This window comes from Schistocerca serialis, chromosome 8 (assembly GCF_023864345.2).
Source record: "Schistocerca serialis cubense isolate TAMUIC-IGC-003099 chromosome 8, iqSchSeri2.2, whole genome shotgun sequence".
In the NCBI taxonomy this organism is placed as follows: Eukaryota; Metazoa; Arthropoda; class Insecta; order Orthoptera; family Acrididae; genus Schistocerca; species Schistocerca serialis.
The window spans coordinates 339,278,857-339,300,450 of NC_064645.1; positions in this window are offsets into that span (position 1 = coordinate 339,278,857).

A 21,594-nucleotide genomic window follows, 5' to 3' on the forward strand; every position below is an offset into this window, starting at 1 on the left:
TTGTCCGACGAAAATCCTTTTTCTCAGGAACGAGTAGACGTATAAAGTTGAAATTCACGTCACATATTTAAGTCTACGGTTCCTTTTGGGTATAAGAAATTGAAGTTTCTGTGTCAATGCAATCAAAACGTACGGCCATTTACGTCACATATTTTGATACTCGCGAATTCACTCAACAAACGTTATAGGGTACTTCCAGTTGACAGGGAATCATGAAATTTGGCAGCAAGCAAGGTTTCATAGTACAAGTAAAAGAAAAAACCCGTAAATTATTAATTTATAATTATATCACACGAAGAACTTTTTTCTCATTTTTTTTATCCTACTTCAGTCCTAAAACTATAACACTCGAAATTCTTGGAATTCCAGTGACCAGTATCCTGCCAGTATCAATGTCAATAACAGGCAAAAATCGTCGAGATTCTCCACGAACTGCCTATGGTATACATAACTAAGTTTGTAACGAACCGTCAGAGCGTGAGTCCTATTCCTACATGGCCAATTTCTTTACTTTGAAAATGAAATTTAAAATTTTTTTCGTTAGTCCAAGGCCATTCATTATGTAAATATGACCTAAAACTTTAATCTCCTCTATCTTATTGTGCCTGTGATTGTTTCTACGTTTGTTTCTACGTTTCTGAATAGATTTCATTTCTCATCTTCGTCCACTTGCTATTTTTGTTCCTTTGTGGTCCTACAATTTTTCTTTTTGCTTTCTTTCTTTTCGAGTTCTTCTTGTTCTCTTTTTTCAGTGTTAGGCATCCAGAGCCGTAAACTGCTCCCGGTTTAATTACTGTTCTCTAGTATTTATTTTTGTCTGGAATGACTTGCAACAAGCAGCTACATGGTCAGTATCTGTCAACGTGTTGATGGCGGCTGCAGAAATCATTTGATTCTGTTACCGAAGCGGTCGTCTATGAAAGGAGTCTGTACCCATATTGCGCGGCCTGTTAAGACCCACCTGACGATTCGATCACAGATGTAACATCCCACGAAGGGGTTAAAAACACTTGCTACTTTACTTTCAACCAAGACTTGGTGGTAAACACTGAAAGAACAGTATATATTGAAAAAGAGAATTAAATTACTGTTCTTTTTCTGTGTGATCAACTTTAACATAAACGACGTCGACATTACACACAACAATGTGTCTCTTTTGTAAGCTCTCTTGTCATGCATACTCCGCACATCTTCGATGGTCTCTTTTTTCGTCGTTCTTGGCAACAATTCTGGAGACAGATAACTATGAGACGAGTCACTCTTGGTGTTCGAGGTGGACGTACAACCGATGACCTTTGTTGTGGAGAGCGCGCGGACAACTGTTTCCCGAGACTAATTGTGCCATCATAAAGCATCGACTGCACACTGACCAGCGCAGTGCCGCGGAACGGCATCAAGAAGGCGCTGATCCGGGCACCAATGAAAAGAAGGTCAGCGCCACACCTCCATGGAGACAGAGTTCAGCGCCCCCTGTCAACGCTGACTTAACCACCCGCCCATCGTTGGTCGAGCCCAGGTCGGTCGCAGACTTCTGGAGCATCAGTACTGACAAGGAAACCTCTCCATTGCACCCCACTCAGATTTAGTTATAAGTTGGCACAGTGGATAGGCCTTGAAAAACTGAACACAGATCAATCGAGAAAACAGCAAGAAGTTGTGTGGAACTATGAAAAAAATACGCAAAATACACAAACTGAGTAGTCCACGCGCAACATAGGCAACATCAAGGATAATACGAACTCAGGAGCGCCATGGTTCCGTGGTTAGCGTGAGCAGCTGCTGTACGAGAGGTCTTTGGTTCAAGTCTTCCCTTGAGCGAAAACTTTACTTTCTTTATTTTCGCAAAGTTATGATCCGTCCGTTCGTTCATTGACGTCTCTGTTCACTGTAATAAGTTTAGTGTCTGTGTTTTGCGACCGCACCGCAAAACCGTGCGATTAGTAGACGAAAGGACGTGCATCTTCAATGGGAACCGAAAACATTTGATCGCAAGGTCATAGGTCAACCGATTCCTCCACAGGAAAACACGTCTGATATATTCTATACGACACTGGTGACGGCATGTGCGTCACATGACAGGAATATTTTGTCGACCCACCTAACTTGTATACTTGGCGAATGGGTAAAAAGATTCTTCTAACTTGCCCGATTTAGGTTTTCTTGTGGATGTGATAATCACTCCCAAAAAAGTGATGAAAACATAAGAGTTTGTCACTTAAACTGCAACAAATGAATGCAGCAGTTTGAGTCGCACAGTTTTCCCTGTGCTCTGTCAAAACATTTGTTTTTAACGTTTTCAAATTTTTCCGTGTGTAAACCGTCAAATCCTGCATATGTCCAAGCAAATCTGAACATGTCCTGGAATTTTGGAGAGCGAAGTTGTTTATGTGTGAGTGACTGAACTTTGATAATTGTCTGAAAATAAAAAGTTAAACTTTTCACTCCAAGCTAGAATTAAACCAAGAACCCATCACTCCACAGCTGCTCACGCTAACCACGGGACCATGGCGCTCGTAACATCATATGAACCTTGATGTTGCCTATCTTGCGCATGGACTACTAAGTTTGTATATTTTGCTTATTTTTTTCATAGTTCCATACAACTTCTTCCTGTTTTCTTGATTGACCTGTGTTCAGTTTTTCAAGGCCTAGCCACTGTGCCAACTTATAACTAAATCTGAGGGGGGTGCGATGAGGAGGTTCCCTTGTGAATAATAGAAAGACGCTACTTGGCCTGCATTCTGCGACTAGTAATAGTGGGTAAGGTAACTGCTTGTAGGAGGCACCGGTAGCACATCAACCCACCCCATAACGATAACTTTTTAGAAAAATGGTTCAAATGGCTCTGAGCACTATGCGACTTCTGAGGTCATCAGTCGCCTAGAACTTAGAACTAATTAAACCTAACTAACCTAAGGACATCACACACATCCTTGTCCGAGGAAGGATTCGAACCTGCGACCATAGCGGTCACGCGGTTCCAGACTGAAGCGCCTAGAATTGCACGGCCACACCGGCCGGCTTAATTTTTAGAAATAAATAATTCTATTAGTCAGATGTACAGATCATTTTGGATTCCCGCCACCGGCCATCGCAGTTTCTCACATTGTTTGTGTCGGTGCTGATTCCCACAGTAGCCGACACTTTTTCAATCTTTATCATTGCAACTAGGAATCGGTGCTATCCACGTCTCCCAAATTCTTATGTCCTTCTTAGTCTGTCGGCCAAATCTGAACTAGTGTACCACTTGTACAGATAAATATGAGGGCTGCTTTTCTCTCCATCCTCTGATCGGTTGCGAAGTTAAAAGCACAGTGAAAATCTGATGAAGCTTTGCGCGGATATATTGCGCGGTGTCTCTGGTTTTGCAAGGTTCTCATATGTTTTCCATCATTGTAAATAATTCATCTTTACTGTACTGGCACAAAGATGAATGACCGTACTACATGAGTAGCGAATAAGAACCTTGACTCTGTGTTTAGTTCCAGCTCTGACTGATTTGCTAATCAGTTGTGCAGCTATGGGGTATTCTTATCGAAGACGTAGTAGCAATCAGTTGAGTTATTTCTGAATCTGGGAGAAACAACTTGTAATACTTTGTTATGGAGATGAAACTTCATTTGTATCACTTTCTTGTTCTTTATACTGATGGAGAAGATTTTGGGGGAATTTTAAAGGTATATTTGTAATTGTTGTAATAACAGAATTTTGCAATCCTTAAAGTCTTCTTATGTTCCGCGGTGATTTTGTGAAAATCAGAATTTCATTTCTTAAAAAACGATTTCTTTAAAATAAAACCTACCTCCATGATTCATAGTAAAGTTTTGTGTTGTGTCGTGTGCGCTTTACGCCACATAAAGTCGCAGATTGTCTCTAATAAGCAAAAAGTAAGAAATTAGTAGTGAGCAGCATCTGCTGATTTGTATTTGCTTTCGAGAACGACAGTACTCCAGACACAAAAACAGCACGCTGAGCAAAAGGTGAGTCACTTTTATTTCAGGGCAGGTCTCACCTTGCATTCTTGAGCAAATGGTGTATAGACGCGATTGTCTGATGTAGTGCTAGCAAGTATATTAATTTTCATTGAAATGCACTGGTAATTTCAAACAGTTGTTTTCTTCCATGTAGTGCAGTAATTTATTTTTGCGGATATTCCAAGTCAATCATTACACTTCATATCACGCAACGTTCATAATTTACTCCGATACTGAGTTTTAGTTATATAGTTTTCATTGACCACACAATAAGGTTCTTTTGGCATTTAATTAGATTCAGTTTCTTTTATTCCAAATTTTGCATTTCATGAAGTTAAGTTTTATTTCGCGACACTGCTCATACCCGCAACACAGGGCCAACCAATAGTCAGTTTTGCGAGCATTTGAATACGTTATATAAGGTACATGTTACATGAGGAGAAAGTTGTCGAAATCAATGTATTCAGTTTTTTCTTATGCAAAGAATGTTTTATAATAAGCTTACAGTATGCCTGCTTATCGCGTCAGGTAGCACTTTCGTCAGTCTAAAGCTCACAGTGAGCACGTAAAGATACATGGATAGTAGTGTCTCTCATCAAATTTGAAGTCCTGCCGAGGGGTTTCGCGTGATTTCATGCAGTTCACATAATGTGTCATGCGTTTCTTTCTTCGCGACAATTCTCAGCCGCATACTACAGGTGCAATGAACACGCTCCTACAGCGTTTTCGATGGGACGATGGGAAGTATTTGATCACCCGCCATAGAGCCTGGACTTGGCTCTCCCTGATTTTCATCTCTCTGTTCGCAGGAGCAAACCAGTGTAGGGAATTGGCAGAATTCACAGGCGGTTGCCCTCTGTTATGAAGGTGTTGGAAAGTAGGTACCACGCTACGACAGATGTCTAAGTCGGAGCAACAACTATCTAGAAAAGTAACTGAAAGGTGTAGCTAAACGCTGCAAATAAAACGTTATTGATTTTCACTGTGGTTTCCATTTCGCGGCAGATCAGAAGTTGATGATAAAAATAGCCCTCATACAACAACCCCTTTCGAGCAAATCACGAGCACATTCCAAAGCAACACGAGAAATTATTTTCCATTCAGGATAATTACTGCCGAAACCCGTGTTCTTACCAGTGTAAACAATGAAAAACATTAAAACTGGCCGAGACTACATTATCTTGACTAACGAGAGTTGCCATATAGTGGAGGCAGCATTAATTAATAGCATTCTAACACCTGCCGACCTGAATCTAGTCTTTCCCTTTAGCTACAAGCCACAAAATGCTGCGTATGTCTATATCTGTGTAACAAACAAACGAACACACCATCTTTCCCAATTAAAGGGTTAAGGTTGATTTGATGCATCTCTCTGTTCATGACCGTTGCCAGCTATCGTGTTCATTTCAGCATAAATGCTGCATCCCATGTCATCAACGATCTGCGTTGCACACCCATTTGTAAATGGACACCTGCTATTCTTCCCTCCACCATCACTTCAAACATAGTTTTCAGTAACACCAATGTTAAAAGTAGTGCCAAATAATTCAACCTCTTCGATTAATTATGTTCTTTATTGGGATTTTTTCCTCATTGACTTGTTGGAGGACTTCTTCATTGAGTTCACCGTTATTGATACTGTCACACTACAGTTAATTTGTTAGAGAATCAAGTTGTAAATTAAAATAAAAAAAACATGACTCTCGATTTCCTATGAGTCCCCGCGACTAGAGTGTTTCGGAAACTACGTGTCGTCATTGCCTCGGTACTGGAGTCATTTATGGGCAGGTTAATTTTAATACAACGCCTTTAGAACTGTGGCTGTTAGTGGTGGTGGTCATCAAGACGGTAGTGTCCATTAGAGGCTATGGTGTCTGAGGAAGGACGCCAAGGGAGCAGGCGTACGTTCGTGGGAGGTAGCTGGCTGTTAGGATCAGACAGGTAATGACAGTCTAACAGATTTTGTGAGTTTCCTCAGAACTCGTTTCTAAGTGGGACATGGCTTTTTGTAGGAACGGACATTCAGGTTGTCAATAGAAAATATTGCCTACCTTTTCTTGCTGGTGTGGTGTTTTTAAACAGGGCCCAGTAGGGTCACTCACGCTCACTTTTGTCGGCGTCCGGGAACAATCACAGGCCGGCAACTGTGGCTGAGCGGTTCTAGGCGCTTCAGTCTGGAACCGCGCTACCGCTACGGTAGCAGGCTCGAATCCTGCGTCGGGTATGGATGTGTCTGATGTCCTTAGGTTATGATGACTCAGATGTTAAGTCCCATAGTGCTCAGAGCCATTTTGAACAACCATCACGTAGCGCACGCGTACACTGATGAGCCAAAACATTATGACCACCTGCTCAATACCTTGTTTGTCCGTCTTTGAAATGAAATACATCACTGATTCTACGTATCAGCGATCCGACAGTTTGTTAGTCGGTTTGTGAAGATTTGTGGCATTAGATGTCTGCGCACAGGCCGTGTAATTTGCATAAATAACAGGCCGCTAATGTGCGTGCGCGGTGGTGACGCCCAATTGCGACCGAGATACGTTTCATAGGATTTACATCAGGAGAATTTGATCGCCGAGACATCAAAATGTGTTCACTATAATGCTCCTCAAACCACTGTAGGATGGTTCCGTCTCCGACACACGGACAGTTGTGCTGCTCAAAGATGACATCGCCTTCGGGGAAGACATCGAGCACGAAGCGATACAGGTGGTTGGCAGCTGTCAGCGTGTCTTCGATTACTACCACAGCTCCCACGCAAGCGCAGGACAATGTCTCCCATAGCGTAATGCTGCTCCCACCAGCCTGCGTCCATGGCGCGCTGCACGTTTCGAGCCGACGGTCACCTCCATGATGGCGTTTGTGGAGACGACCATCGACCTAGTGTACCAAAAATGTGGCTCACCCGAAGAGATGGTCGAATTCCGATGGTTCCGTGCCCACTGCAGTCGTATTTGACGATGTCGTTGGGGAAAATGTGAACATGTACGGATGGTCGGCTGTGGAGCTCCATGTTCAACAACGTACGATGAACGATCTGCTTCGAAATACTTGTGCGTGCACTAGCATTGTGCTCTTTCTGCAGAAATGCCACAGATCACCATCTATCCTACTTTACAGAGCAGACAAGCCTCCGAAGCCACTTTCTGTGAACAGTCGTGGACTTCGAACCATTTAGCGCCTAGTGGTAGTTTCACTGTGCAGCTACCTCTTTCAGTAGATGCTCATGACGGAAGCAAGTGAACAGATGACCATCTTCGCCGTTCTGGAGATACTCGTTCACAGGTTCTGCGTGATAATAACCTGCCCTCTGTCAAAGTCGCTTACCTCACTGTAACTCCGCTTACATACTTTTGCTGCAGCGTTACGTGTCCAAAAACACCACCACGTGACCTCCAGCGTTGCGGTGTGCAATGGTCATAAACTTCTAGCTTATCAGTGTAGTCAGTGTTAATCCCAGAGGACCGCGCGGCAGCCGGCCGAGGTGGCCGAGCGGTTCTAGGCGCTACAGTTTGGAACCGCGAGACCGCTACGGTCGCAGGTTGGAATCCTGGGTCGGGCATGGATGTGTGTGATGTCCTTAGGTTAGTTAGGTTTAAGTAGTTCTAAGTTCTAAGGAACTGATGACCACAGCAGTTAAGTCCCATAGTGCTCAGAGCCATTTGAACCATTTTTGAACCGCGTGGTAGCCGCCATGTTCGCGACAGTCTGGCTCTAAGTCTTCAGTCACTTGTAGGGTTAGTGAGAGTCTTTGCAAACCGAATTTGGCGTTTACTATCGGTGAGACGTAAATGAGCTACGTCACACGTGCGACTGGAAGACAACCAACGGTTACCGTCTGCGTAACACAGCGAGATGCTACGGCCTGCAAGCTAGGTACCACGCCATCATGTTCCACTGCAGCTTCTCATGGATAGTATGACTCCTCGCCCGTCTGTAGTGGCTTCCTTGACACCATTTTGCGACTTTTAACTTTAATCGATGCTTGCTCACAAATAAACCTGAAACTGCATGCCAGTGCATTCTTTCTTACTGATTGCAGTGCTTAGTTCTCGTTTTACTGTTTGTCTGTAAATCTTTAATGGAGAAAGAATTTCGATCTGTCAAATTTGAGTTCAAATGGCTCTGAGCACTATGGGACTTAACTGCTGTGGTCATCAGTCCCCTTGAACTTAGAACTACTTAAACCTAACTAACCTAAGGACATCACACACATCCATGCCCGAGGCAGGATTCCAACCTGCGACCGTAGCAGTCGCGCGGTTCCTGACTGAGCGCCTAGAACCGCTAGACCACCGCGGCCGGCCAAATTTGAGTTCCTCCCATTGTTAGGACTGTAGTATGGCTTTTCGTGGACACCTGCAACCTCGTGATAATCTCTGACTAATCTATGTTTAACGTGACTAGCCGCGCGGCGTGGCAGCGCTGTTTGAGCCGCCATTTCACGGATTACGCGGCCCCTCCCGCCGGAGGTTCGAGTCCTCCCTCGAGCAAGGCTGTGTGTGGTGTCCTTAGCATAAGTTAGTTTAAGTAGAGTGCAAGTCTAGGGACCGATGACCTCAGCAGTTTGGTCCCTAAGGAATTGACACACATTTGAACATTTTTTTTTAAATTCACTGCTTCATTCGCAGCTGTAAACAAGCTGCTTGCAAGGCCACACGGTACAGCTTCATCTTCTTTTGGTTCTTCTTGTTAGAAGAAGGGTTAACAGATGAGTTACATATTTCCTCCTACTAAACGCAAGTCGTTCCATTCGCGTTCTCACTGCTCTACATCAGACTTCATGTCTCCATGCTCGGTTTCTTTGCTGTTGTTGCTGTCACGCCACAATTTCTGCATATTATGAAATTAACTCGCTGACTGAGAATTCCTCGACTTTAGCTGTTTTAGATAAAGATCTACTACCTGCTTAGAGGATTTGTGCCACTCCAGTAGTTGAACCCGGATTTCCAGCTTATCGCGAGCGGTCGCCTTAACCACTTCAACTATCCGTGCACGTTGCCCAGACCCACGCAAATTCGAAATAATTCGTACAAGTGCGGAAGATCAATAGAGTTTGTTCTTTCAGAGATGCGTGTAAGTACGAGGGACGCACAGTAAGTAATGCAACACAATTTTCTTCTTGGTCCACTGCGGCTGAAAAAATGCGGAATTTGTTGTGGAACATCGTGCAATATTCCCGATTCAGTCCCTATATTTTCATGAAGTTCCGATAGGTGACGGCGCAATACGTAGACTTTAAAGTGGCGTCTGTAACGGAGGTGTGTTCCAGGCAGACAGCCGTCTATGTGATTCTTTTGGCGAAAAGCAAAGCATCGCGGATATTTATAAGCGCTTGTAGAATGTTTAAGGAGACCTGACAGTGAACCAAACCTCGATGAGTCATTGGGAGGCGTCTGTCATTATTGCAACAAGGTTACACTAACCTGTCTAAGCTCCCGCGTGCCGCCCAGCAGCACACAGCTGTGAATCCTGCAATGTTGGACCGTGCGGACACTCTCATTCGAAGTGATTCGCAGATCACAATCAAATACCTCGCTGCTCAACTGGACGTCTCTGTTGGTAGTGCTGATACACTCGTCCACCAACTGGGGTACTCAAAGGTATGTGCACGCTGGGATCCTCGCCAGCTAACAGAAGACCATAAAGATCAACGAAGGACAATCCGTGCGGTTACGAGGCTGATGGTGACAATTTTTTGTCGAACATAGTCACAGGCGATGAAACATGGGTTCATCACTTCGAACCGGAAACAAAAAGGTGATCCAGAGAATGGCTCCACACCACCCCTCCTCCGAATAAAAAATTCAAAGACGCTCTCTCAGCCGGTAAAGTGATGGCGACTGTCTGTTGGGACTTTTAAGGAGTTATTCCGTTTCATGTCCTCCCTCACGATTCAACGATCAACTCTGAAGTATATTATGCAACCCTCAGGAAATTGAGGAAACGACTTCAGCGTGTTCGTTGCCAGAAACATGCCAACAACCTTCTCCTTCTGCACGATAATGCAAGGCCTCACACAAGTCTGCGCATCCGAGAGGAGCTCACAAAACTTCACTGGACTGTTCTCCCTCATTCACCCTGCAGATGGGTCTCGCACCTTCTGACTTCCATATATTTGGTCGTCCTTTCGACTTCCATGTATTTGGTCCTATGAATGATGTACGTGGATGGTGGGGAGGTTACTGATGCAGCAAGACGTAGGTTTCTACGCCGGCCTTAGAGTGAAACCGTGCGGGCATACAGGCTTCACAATAAGGCGGCGAAAGGCCGTCGCGTTGAACGGAGATTACGATGAAAAATACGGGTTTGTTCCCAAAAGAGGGAGGAATAACATGCTGTACTGGAACCCGGAATAAAACCAACCTGCTTTCATAAGAAAAGTTGTTGCATTACTTACTAGAACGCCCTCGCATTACAACTTTAGGCGGCCACAAGAGGAGAACGACACTGGTCTTTATTGGTCGTTGTTTCATTCTCCCTGTTGCGGGGGTCCAAATAATGTTGCGACCGTTGGATGACGAATTTAATAGATTACGATGTAAGGATGTGGACAGTGTAAGATGTGTGAAGTTTGTGTCGATCTGGGGAGTATGCACAGATAGCGGAAGTGGTTAATGCGACCGCTCGCGATAAGTGGAAAATCCGGCTTCGAATCCCGGTGTGTCACAAAGTTTCCTATGCTGCTATTGGGTAGTCGATTTATAGCTAATACAACTGATGTCAAGAAATTCGCATTCACTTAATTAATTTCAAAATATTTCGTACAGCTGTGGGTAGTCAACAGTGTCTGTCCTAAGAGACGTGCGTGTTAAGTTGTGCAGATTACTCCAGATTCTTACTGCACCCCTTTTATCAGCTGCGGTAGTGACAGAGGACCGTGGTCTAGTCAAAAGCCGGCCGGAGTGGCCGAGCGGTTATAGGCGCTACAGTCTGGAGTTGCGCGACCGCTACTGTTGCAGGTTCGAATCCTGCCTCGGGCGCGGATGTGTATGATGTCCTTAGGATAGTTAGGTTTAAGTAGTTCTAAGTTCTAGGGGACTGATGACCTCAGAAGTTAAGTCCCATAGTGCTCAGAGCCATTATAGTCAAAATGAGCCTACCGACGCAGTCTGTTAACAGCAGACGCCACAGGTCAGAAGCCGTTCAGAGTAATGTGACATTCCTTCTGAGAGACGGCGCATTGCTTTGAGAGAAACGACACTGGATGCTGGCAACGGACTGGCCATCCCTCTTTAACGTCTTCAGCAGCCTTGGCATTTTCTGCACTCACCTGTGACCGTCTAGAAGGCGCCAACGACAGAGTGTTTAAATGGGAAAACCGTGAATGAATCACAGTGAGTGAATCAAAATTAATGAGAAGCTGTACTGATGCAAAGAAACCGTGAGACGCGTAGCGCAATGAGTCCATATTATGAGGAATTCTCTCTCTTAAGACTGCAATCCGTGGAAAATTCTAAGAGATGCCTATGCCCAAAAGTGGATATCCAACGGTCTATTCCTGCGATGACGCTGACAACCAATATGTTCATGGAGTGATAACGATGGTAATCTTAGCGAAATAAGCTCCACTAATGCGGAGTTAGTAAACATGGATCCTTGATTTATTCACCACAGAAAATGTATATTTCGACTCAACAAAAGCTGGAACATGAGTAACATCGAAGTACACTGACGATCCACTTCCTTAACTCTTTCAAGTACCGGTGATTTCTGTCTAAAACCATATTATTATTATTATTACTTTAAGTATCAGTGTCTTCCGCATGAAGCTATCGACGCTATTGCAGAATAAAGACATCTAGAGGTGTACTGAGGTAGTCCTACGAATATAGTACGTTGTAGGGGTCACTTACAGCCTTCAAAGCAACAGTCGCTACAGAGACTGTGCTACGTGACTATAGCACATATGACATTTGTTTTCTTTTAACAGTGATGATAATGAGGAGATCACTGAGAATGAAAGTAAGTATATCTAAAGTTTTCGTAACATAAATTTGAGTTACAAGCGTTATAAGTGGTTTAGAAATGAAAACACTGGAGAAATATGTACTTATGGTATAAATTCATTAAATTTTAGATCCTTTCTTGGTTGATATTCAGGACTGTAACTTGTTTCACGCCTAACGAGTTCATGAAAGTCTCGAGATGAGGGACTGTGCCTACGAAACATGCGAAATTTCTGTCAAATATATGTTTTGAAATGGCGGATGGCAGAAAATTGTGTGACTCTACGGTTGAAAAGTGAAAGCACAACTCTAAAACAATTGACAATTTACTTTTGGCCAATTTCTTCATCTACTCGTTGCTTAGTGTGACAACAAAGGTTATTTTGCGAAAAATTTTGAAATTATACTCCAAAATCAAATTACCTTCTTAAAATAATTGATCGTTTACTTTTTGATATTTTGTTCCTAGAGTTGGTTGCTTATTAAGATGATAAAGGTAAATTCTGTAAAAAGTTAGAAAAATATTTTCTCATATTGTTGGGACTCAATGGGCTAATAGCTCGTTGGACCACCTTTGGAACGCAAAACAGCAGCAGTTCTGCTTGCCATGGATTCAACAAGTCCCTGGTAGATTTGGAGGTGTGTGACACCAGATGCCTACGCACAAGACACACAGCTACAGTAAATTACTAACCAGTTGTTTGCGAGCGTGAAGCTGGCGACCACAAGCATTTCAGATACGAAGTGTGTGAGTAAAGTAATGAAACTGATTTTTTATCTTCCAAAGTCTTTTTTTTTTTTTCAAACAAAAGTATTGCGCCCTTTAAAGCAGCTCCATTCGGCAACTATACACCGGCGGAGTTGTTCACAGTCTTGGTGGCAAGCCTGAAATGCTTCAACTGGTAGTGCCCTTAACATGTCGATCACATTCTTTTCAATGTTCTCCAGAATCCGAAAACGACGTTCTTTTAAGACGTTTTTCAGTTTCGGGAAAAGAAAAGAGTCGCAAGAACTCAGATCAGGCGAATAGGGCGGCTTCGGAACAACGGGAATCCCTTTTGATGTCAAAAATGATGGAAGTGGGCCTGCGACATGGGGTGTTGTCATACAATGTCCGACTTACTCGATTCACCCTTTACCTTTGCCTGTCAGGGGCATCTTTATAAAACACTGGATTGACAGTTTGTTCTGGAAGAACAATCTCGCAAGAACAGGCACATGTTCGACGTTCCATCGACTGCAGACAGACAAGTTAAGTGAAACTAAACATCTAATTGTTTATAGGTCCCCTAACTCTGACGTCAGGACAATTCTGCTCAGGTTTGAGAGGGCTCTTGATTCACTTTATAGGAAGTACCAGAAAGTAGTTATATGTGGTGACTTCAATATTAATTTTGTATATGATGGTGCAAGGAAAAAGATGTTGGTAGATCTCCTAAATTCATATGATCTGATGCAGACTTTGCTTTTTCCAACAAGGACGCAAGAAGGGAACAGTAGCACAGCCATAGACAATATTTGTATTCATTCTTCATTACTATATGGTCATTCTGTTAGTAAAAGGGTGAATGGCCTTTCACACCATGATGCACAAATTTTAACACTAAAAGGCTTTTGTACACAAACAAATGTCACATATAATTAGAAACTATGTAGGTAAGCTAATCTAGCAGCGATAGAGAGCTTTTTAAACCTCATCAAGGAACAAGAGAGGCAGGATGTTTATAGTGCAGATAACATGCATGACAAATATAATGCTTTCCTTAATACATTTCCCATCCTCTTTGAGAGTTGCTTTCCATTAGAACGTTCTAAACAGGGTACTAACAGTCAAAGGCAGCCTGGGTGGCCGACTAGTAGGATAAGGATATCATGCAGAACAAAGCGAGAACTATATTAAAATGTTAGAAGTAGTCACAAAAAATGGCTCTGAGCACTATGGGACTTAACATCTGAGGTCATCAGTCCCCTAGAACTTAGAACTACTTAAACCTAACTACCTAAGGACATCACACACATCCATGCCCGATGCAGGATTCTAACCTGCGACCGTAGCGGTCGCGCGGTTCCAGACTGAAGCGCCTAGAACCGCTTGGCCACTCGGGTCGGCAGAAGAAGTCGCAATCAAGCTACAGTAGGCCATTACAAACAGTACTGTAAGGTGTTTAAAAATGTTATTAGGAAGGCAAAGAGTATGTGGTATGCAAATAGAATAGCTAATTCACAGGATACAATAAAAACCATATGGTTAGTTGTGAAGGAAGTGTTTGGTCAGCAGCACAAGGTCGACGATAGAAAGTCAGTTCGTAGTAAAAATATTTCTGCTACTGATAAATGAGATACATGTACATTATTTAACAATCATTTTCTGAGCATTGCTGGTCAGTTAAATACAAATTTAGTTTCTAAAGGGAATTATATAACTCTCTTGGAAAATGCCTTTCCGAGATTGATATCTGAAATACTCATCTGAGATGCAGACAAGGGGTAGATTGAGTCAATAATTAAATCACTGAAGACCAAGACTCTCATGGATATGATGGAGCACCAAGCAAAATATTAAAGTACTGTACTAACATGTTAGCCCTGTATTTAGCCATATTTGTAATTTTTGCTTCAGGAATGGTCAGTTTCCTGAACAATTAAAGTACTCAGTAGTAAACCCGCTTTATACAAAGGGAGAAATGGATAATGTAGACAATTTTAGATCTATTTCTATGTCATCAGTGTTTCTATAAAGTTATTGAAAAGGCTGTGTATGTAAGGATGATTGATCATTTTATATCACACGATTTTCTAACAAATGTACAGATCAGCTTTAGAAGTCGTTTGACAACTTAAAATGCTATACTCTCTTTTCTCTGAGAGGTACTGGATGGGTTAAACGAAAGGTTTCGAACGCTAGGCATATTTTTTGATTTAACTAAGGCGCTTGAATGTCTTGCTCATAAAATATTGCCCCAGAAGTTGGACCATTACGGAATAAGGGGAGTAGCTGACAACTGGTTCACCTCTTACTTCAGCAACAGACAACAAAAGGTCATTATTCACAGTGCTGAAAATAGCTGTGATGTATGGTCTGAGTGGGGTACGGTCAAATAGGGGGGAGGGGTGGGGGTGCCCAAGGGATCAGTGTTGGGACCACTCCTGTTCCTTATTTAAATAAGTGAAATGCCTCTACTATTACAGGTAACTCTAAAATATTGGTGTTTACTGATGACACTAGCTTGGTAGTAAAGGATGTTGTGGGCAACAATGGTTCGGTTTCAAATAGTACAGCTCATAACTTAATCTCACGGCTTGTAGAAAGTAAACTAACGCTAAACCACAGTAAGCTTCAGTTTTTACTGTTTTTAACACACAATTCATCAAAACCCGACGTTATAATTTCACAGAATGGGCATACGGTTAGTGAAACTGAACAGTTCAAATTTCTATGTGTTCAGATTGATAGTAAACTATCGCGGAAAGCCCACGTTCAGGATCTTGTTCAAAGACTTAATGCTGCCATTTTTATTATTCGAACGGTATCTGAAGTAAGTGATTGTTCGAAACGAAAATTAGTCTACTTTGCTTATTTTCATTCGCTTATATCGTATGGTATATTTTGGCGTAGCTCTTCCCACTCTAAAAGGATATTTTTGGCTCAGAAACGGGCAGTTCGGGCAATTAGTGGTGTAAGTTCACGAACCTCTTGTCGACCCCTGTTCACTAGTCTGGGTATTTTGACATTGGCTTCTCTATGTATATATTATTTACTGGCGTTTCTTGTTAACAACATCAACTTATTCCTAAGAATAAGCTGCTTCCACTCAGTTAATACTCGGCATTAATCCAACCTGAATTTGGATCAGTCTTTCTCACTGCTGCATCCATTTTCAATAAGCTACCACAATAATTCAAAAATCTTAGCAGTAATCCACAAGCTTTCAAACCGAAACTGAAGAGTTTCATCAAGGGTCACTCCTTCTATTCTGTCATGAGTTCCTTAAAAAACTAAGCTGATTCTTGTTGCATTGTTGGTTGCATTTACTTAAACTTATGGCATGACTTTTTTCATAAACATTTTATTTTTATCTGGTATTACTTTTACGTTGTAATTTTGTGTACTGACATGTTCCATGACCTTGGAGATTTGCTCCTCGATTTGGTCCTACGGAACTTGACATGTAAATAAAATAAAATAAAATAACAAATCTGATGGACAATACATCAGCGAGAGTTCACTAGCATGCTCCTCAAAGCACCAATACACGATTTTGTCCTTGTAACACGGACAGTTATCCTGCTGGAAGATGCCATCGACACTGGGGAAGAATCAGGCACAAACCGTTGCAGGACGTCCACAATAATGTTCTCATAATCCACAGCTATCATGGTGCCTTCGATTCATACTACAGGTTCCACGGAAGCCCATATAAATGTCCACCATAACGTCAGACTGTCCCAGCCGGTCTACCTCAGCGTCGGGATGCACGTTTCCAGCAGCTCTTCGCCTAGATGACAGCTTTGGTCACGACCACCGACCTCATGTAACAAGAAAAGTGTTCATCCGGCCACGCGACACGGTTCTATTGATACAACGTCCATTCTCCCGTGCCCACTTCCACTGTATTCGACTATGTAATTGGATCAACTTGGGAACACGTACGGGGCAACTGCTGCCGAGCGCCATGCTCAACACTGAGCGCTGAATGGTGTGCTCTGAAACACTCGTGCCTGTTCCAGCACTGTACTCTGTCGACAGATCTGACACATATCGGCGCCTGTCCTACATTACAGAATGGGCAAACACTCGACCTCCATGTTCTGCGTTGAGACATGGCCGTCCGACACCATCTTGTCCGCTAATCATGGTTGCACCGCCATTCGCCATTTTCAATAGACGTTCATGACGATAGCACGAGAACAGCCGATCAGCTTTGCGTTTCCGAGATCCTGGTGCACAGGCGGCTGACCATAACAATCCACCCTTTGACAAGGACGCTTATGTCAGTGGTTGTCCCCACTTGGCACGCGTATCGTCGATAGAATGATTCCCCTCTCGTCTCTGCTCCGCTTTTCTACATTTCTCACCGTATCACACTTCTGTATCATCATCAGGCGGTATGTAGTACCGCGGTGGACAGTGGTCACAATGTTTTCCCTCGCCAGTGTAAAAACCATTGTTGTATCAAAGCATATTAAATAACTCGCGAAAAAAATGTTTTTTGATTCAGACTGTATACCAGTTAGGTTCCTTTCAGAGTATATTGATGAAATATCTTTAGCAATCACATATAACCACTCGCTCGACGAAAGATCGGTACCTAATGACTGGAAAGTTGCATACATCACACCAACACACAAGGAAATACAAGTACTCCACTGACATGTTTAATCTCTCCGTTGCATCGATCCACACATGTGGACATTCGTTCAGTACTTTTTATCTCCGTAAGTAGCCGTATTTTTACGCTTATAGACCGATGGTTCATGAGTGTGGACATTCTGGATCTTACTTTTAAAACCAGGGCGCAGCACCTTGCAAGGAACAACTTCTGTTTTAGTTTATAGCTGGTCATACGCACGCTAAGCAGGGATGCCTAGAGGACAAATGTAAGGATGTAGAGGCACATATCACTAGGGGTAAGATAGATGCTGCCTACAGGAAAATTAAAGAGACCTTTGGAGTAAAGAGAACGACTTGCAAGAATATTAAGAGCTCAGATGCAAACCCAGTACTAAGCAAAGAAGGGAAAGCAGAAAGGTGGAAGGAGTATATAGAGGGTCTATACAATGGAGATGTTCTTGAGGACAATATTATAGAAATGGAAGAGAATTTAGATGAAGATGAAATCGGAGATACGATACTGTGTGAAGAGTTAGACAGAGCACTGAAATACCTGAGTCGAAACAAGGACCCGGCAGTAGACAACATCCCATTAGAACTAATGACAGCCTTGGGAGAGCCAGGCGTAACAAAACTCTACCACCTAGTAGGCTAGATGTATGAGACAGGCGATATACCCTCAGCCTTCAAGAAAATGTAATAATTCCAATCCCAAAGAGAACAGGTGTTTACAGATGTGAAAATTACCGAACTATCACTTTAATAAGCCACGGCTGCAAAATACTAATACGAATTCTTCACAGACGAATGGAAAAACTGGTAGAAGCCGACCTCGGGGAAGATCAGTTTGGATTCCGTAGAAATATTGGAACACGTGAGGCAATACTGACCCTACGACTTATCTTAGAAAATTGATTAAGGAAAGACAAATCTACGTTTCTAGCATTTATAGACTTAGAGAAAGCTTTTGACATGTTGACTGGAATATTCTCTTTCAAATTCTGAGGGTGGCAGGGGAAAAATACAGGGAGCGAAAGGCTATTTACAATTTGTACAGAAACCAGATGGCAGTTACAAGAGTCGAGGGACACGAAAGGGAAGCAGTGGTTGGGAATAGAGTGAGACAGGGTTGTAACCTCTCCCCGATGTTATTCAATCTGTATATTGAGCAAGAAGTGAAGGAAACAAAAGAAAAATTCGGAGTAGGAATTAAAATCCATGGAGATGAAATAAAAACTTTGAGGTTCGCCGACGACATTGTAATTCTCCCCAGAGACAGCAAAGGACTTGGAAGAGCAGTTGAACGGAATGGACAGTGTCTTGAAAGGAGGATATAAGATGAACATCAACAAAAGCAAAACGAGGATAATATAATGTAGTCGAATTAAATCGGGTGATGCTGCCGGAATTAGATTAGGAAATGAGACACTTAAAGTAGTAAAGGAGTTTTGCTATTTGGGGAGCAACATAACTGATGATGGTCGAAGTAGAGAGGATATAAAATGTAGACTGGCCATGGCAAGGAAAGCGTTTCTGAAGAAGAGAAATTTGTTAACATCGAGTATAGTCAGGAAGTCGTTTCTGGAAGTATTTGTGTGGAGTGTAGCCATGTATGGAAGTGAAACACGGACGATAAATAGTTTAGACAAGAAGAGAATAGAAGCTTTCGAAATGTGGTGCTACAGAAGAATGCTGAAGATTAGATGGGTAGATCACATAACTAATGAGGAGGTTTTGAATAGAACTGGGGAGGAGAGGAGTTTGTGGCACAACTTGACTAGAAGAAGGGATTGGTTGGTAGGACATGTTCTGAGGCATCAAGGGATCACCAATGTAGTACTGGAGGGCATGGTGGAGGGTAAACATCGTTGAGGGAGACCAAGAGATGAATACACTAAGCAGATTCAGAAGGATGTAGGCTGCAGTAGGTACTGGGAGATGAAGAAGCTTGCACAGGATAGAGTAGCACGGAGAGCTGCATCAAACCAGTCTCAGGACTGAAGATGACAACAACAACAACGCAAAAAACGGTTACTTCTAAAAATCGAGTACGTATGTAAATAATTATGATGCTTAAATATTGTACTGAGAATCGGTGTTTTTTACCTAACGTTCGCTACCTATTCTAGATGTTGATAATTAGTTCATATTTGTAAATTTGTTCGTTACTGTGAAATAAGACTTTTCTGAAGGTCACATGGCCAATCTGCTAATTTCAATTTTGTCTTTGATGATGGAATACTGAAATAACCCTTATTCCTACTGTCTACAGTAATGCTTGAAATATTAACTGATGAGCAATTAGAAGCTCTTCTTAACGATATCAGTGCAGAATTATCGGATTGTAATAATGACGAATTCTCGTTTTTGACTGAAGACTGCCCTGCTTAGCTTGATGAAACAATAAGAACGTTAAGATGTCGTGTCAATAGCTGGGAAACGAGGACCTTCTTGCGCAGTGAATTACTCTAACAGCAAAGATGTAAATGATGGAAAAATGCGAATAATAAGCCAAGAAGAGCTGTGTTGAACCAATTTCAGAAGTCATGTTTTACAATGTTGACTAACGACCAAAATTTACGGAGACAAGGAGCGCTTCAAATGCAGGAAACCTGGCTGAAATTCGAAGATGCGTGGCATGTATGTATACAGTGCAAAAAATAATTCTTTTGAAGTTTATCATAAAACATAAAGTTTTATTTACTGGAAGTAGCAAGTTAGTACTTGGCAGAAATTATTGCATGATTACCGTTCTTTTACTTTTATGATACATTTCTAAAGTATCAACAAAAATCTGTATCGGAAATCATATATTTCAAATATATTAGCATTAAATATCCTATATTCTGTGTGCGTTAGCATATTCAGTTTACTGCTTTGAATAAAATGTATACATTGGTGCCCAAAATTAAAGCAACAAACGGAAACTTTGCAAGGTTGCGTTCATTTTGCCACAAAATAGTCTAAACACGTGATAGTAAAGTAGAACCAATGTAAAGAACACAGAACGTAGACAACTGCAATATGCATAAAGGTAGGCAAAAGTGTTCTTCATTTCTGTCGTCTTAACGGATTTGCACACACATTCCGACAACTGGTTAATATGCTCGCCTGACCACCTCTGGCAGCAATACAGGCCTGACAACGATGGGGCATGCTGCGAATGATGTCATCAGTCTTATGTTGAAGCAGTAACGCCTTCCTGCAGATCAAATGTTTCAAATGGCTCTAAGCACTATGGGACTTAACATCTGAGGTCATCAGTCCCCTAGACTTAGAACTACTTAAACCTAACTAATCTAAGGACATCAGACACATCCATGCCCGAGGCAGGATTCGAACCTGCGACCGCAGCAGCCGCGTGGGTCCGGACTGAAGCGCCTAGAACCGCTGGGCCACCGCGGCCGGCCCTGCAGATCGGCTCGAAAGTCTTGGAGAGTGGTTGCTGGATGCTGACGAGATGCAACCCGTCTCCCTAGTGCATCGCAGACATGCTCTTTGAGATTGAAATCGGAAAAGCAAGCAGGCCACGCCTTGTGCGTAATACCTTCATTTCCAAGAAAACATGAACCACCTGTTTTCTAAGATGTCGAGCATTATCGTCCATCAGTACGAAGTCTGGGCTATAGCACCTCACAACAACCTCACATGAGGTCCCAAGATCTGGCCACGATGTCTGACAACAGTTAAACATTGCCGATTCAGCCGACAGTTTCATGAAGAGCTGTCCGAGTGGTCAACATAATCATTGCCCACACCATTAGGGATCCTCTTCGATACCGGTCTCTCTCCACAACGCCTGGGTCCCGAAATCGTGTTCCACGTTCCCACCAGATACGAATCCATCGAGAATCTTTCTCCTGACCAAATCGGGACCCATCTGTGAAAAGAACATTGGTCCATTGTTCGACCGTCCTGGTGGCATGTTGACGACTCCACTCTGGACGTTCCCTTCTGTGAAGACGCGTCAGAGGTACACATACAGCAGGTGTCCAACAATAAAGGCCACTCTGTCCAAGTCTTCTGCACACCATTTGCTTCGATACAACACGTCCAGTGCAAGGTCAGATGCCAGTTGCTGAACAGTACTAAGGCGGTACCTTTGTGCCCTTACAACCAAATAACGGTCAACTCTTTCTGGTGCCGCATATGGTCGGCCCTTCCCTGGTCTTCGGGATAGAGTTTCGGTCTCTTGTAAACTGTCGCCACATCCGAGAAGCAACAGAACGATTCACATTAAGCCATCGGGCCACATCAGTTTGCGACCGTCCTGCTTCCATTCTTTTAGTGTCTTCTCTGTGCCATACTGAACCGTCTGTGGCAGGGCACACAGCCA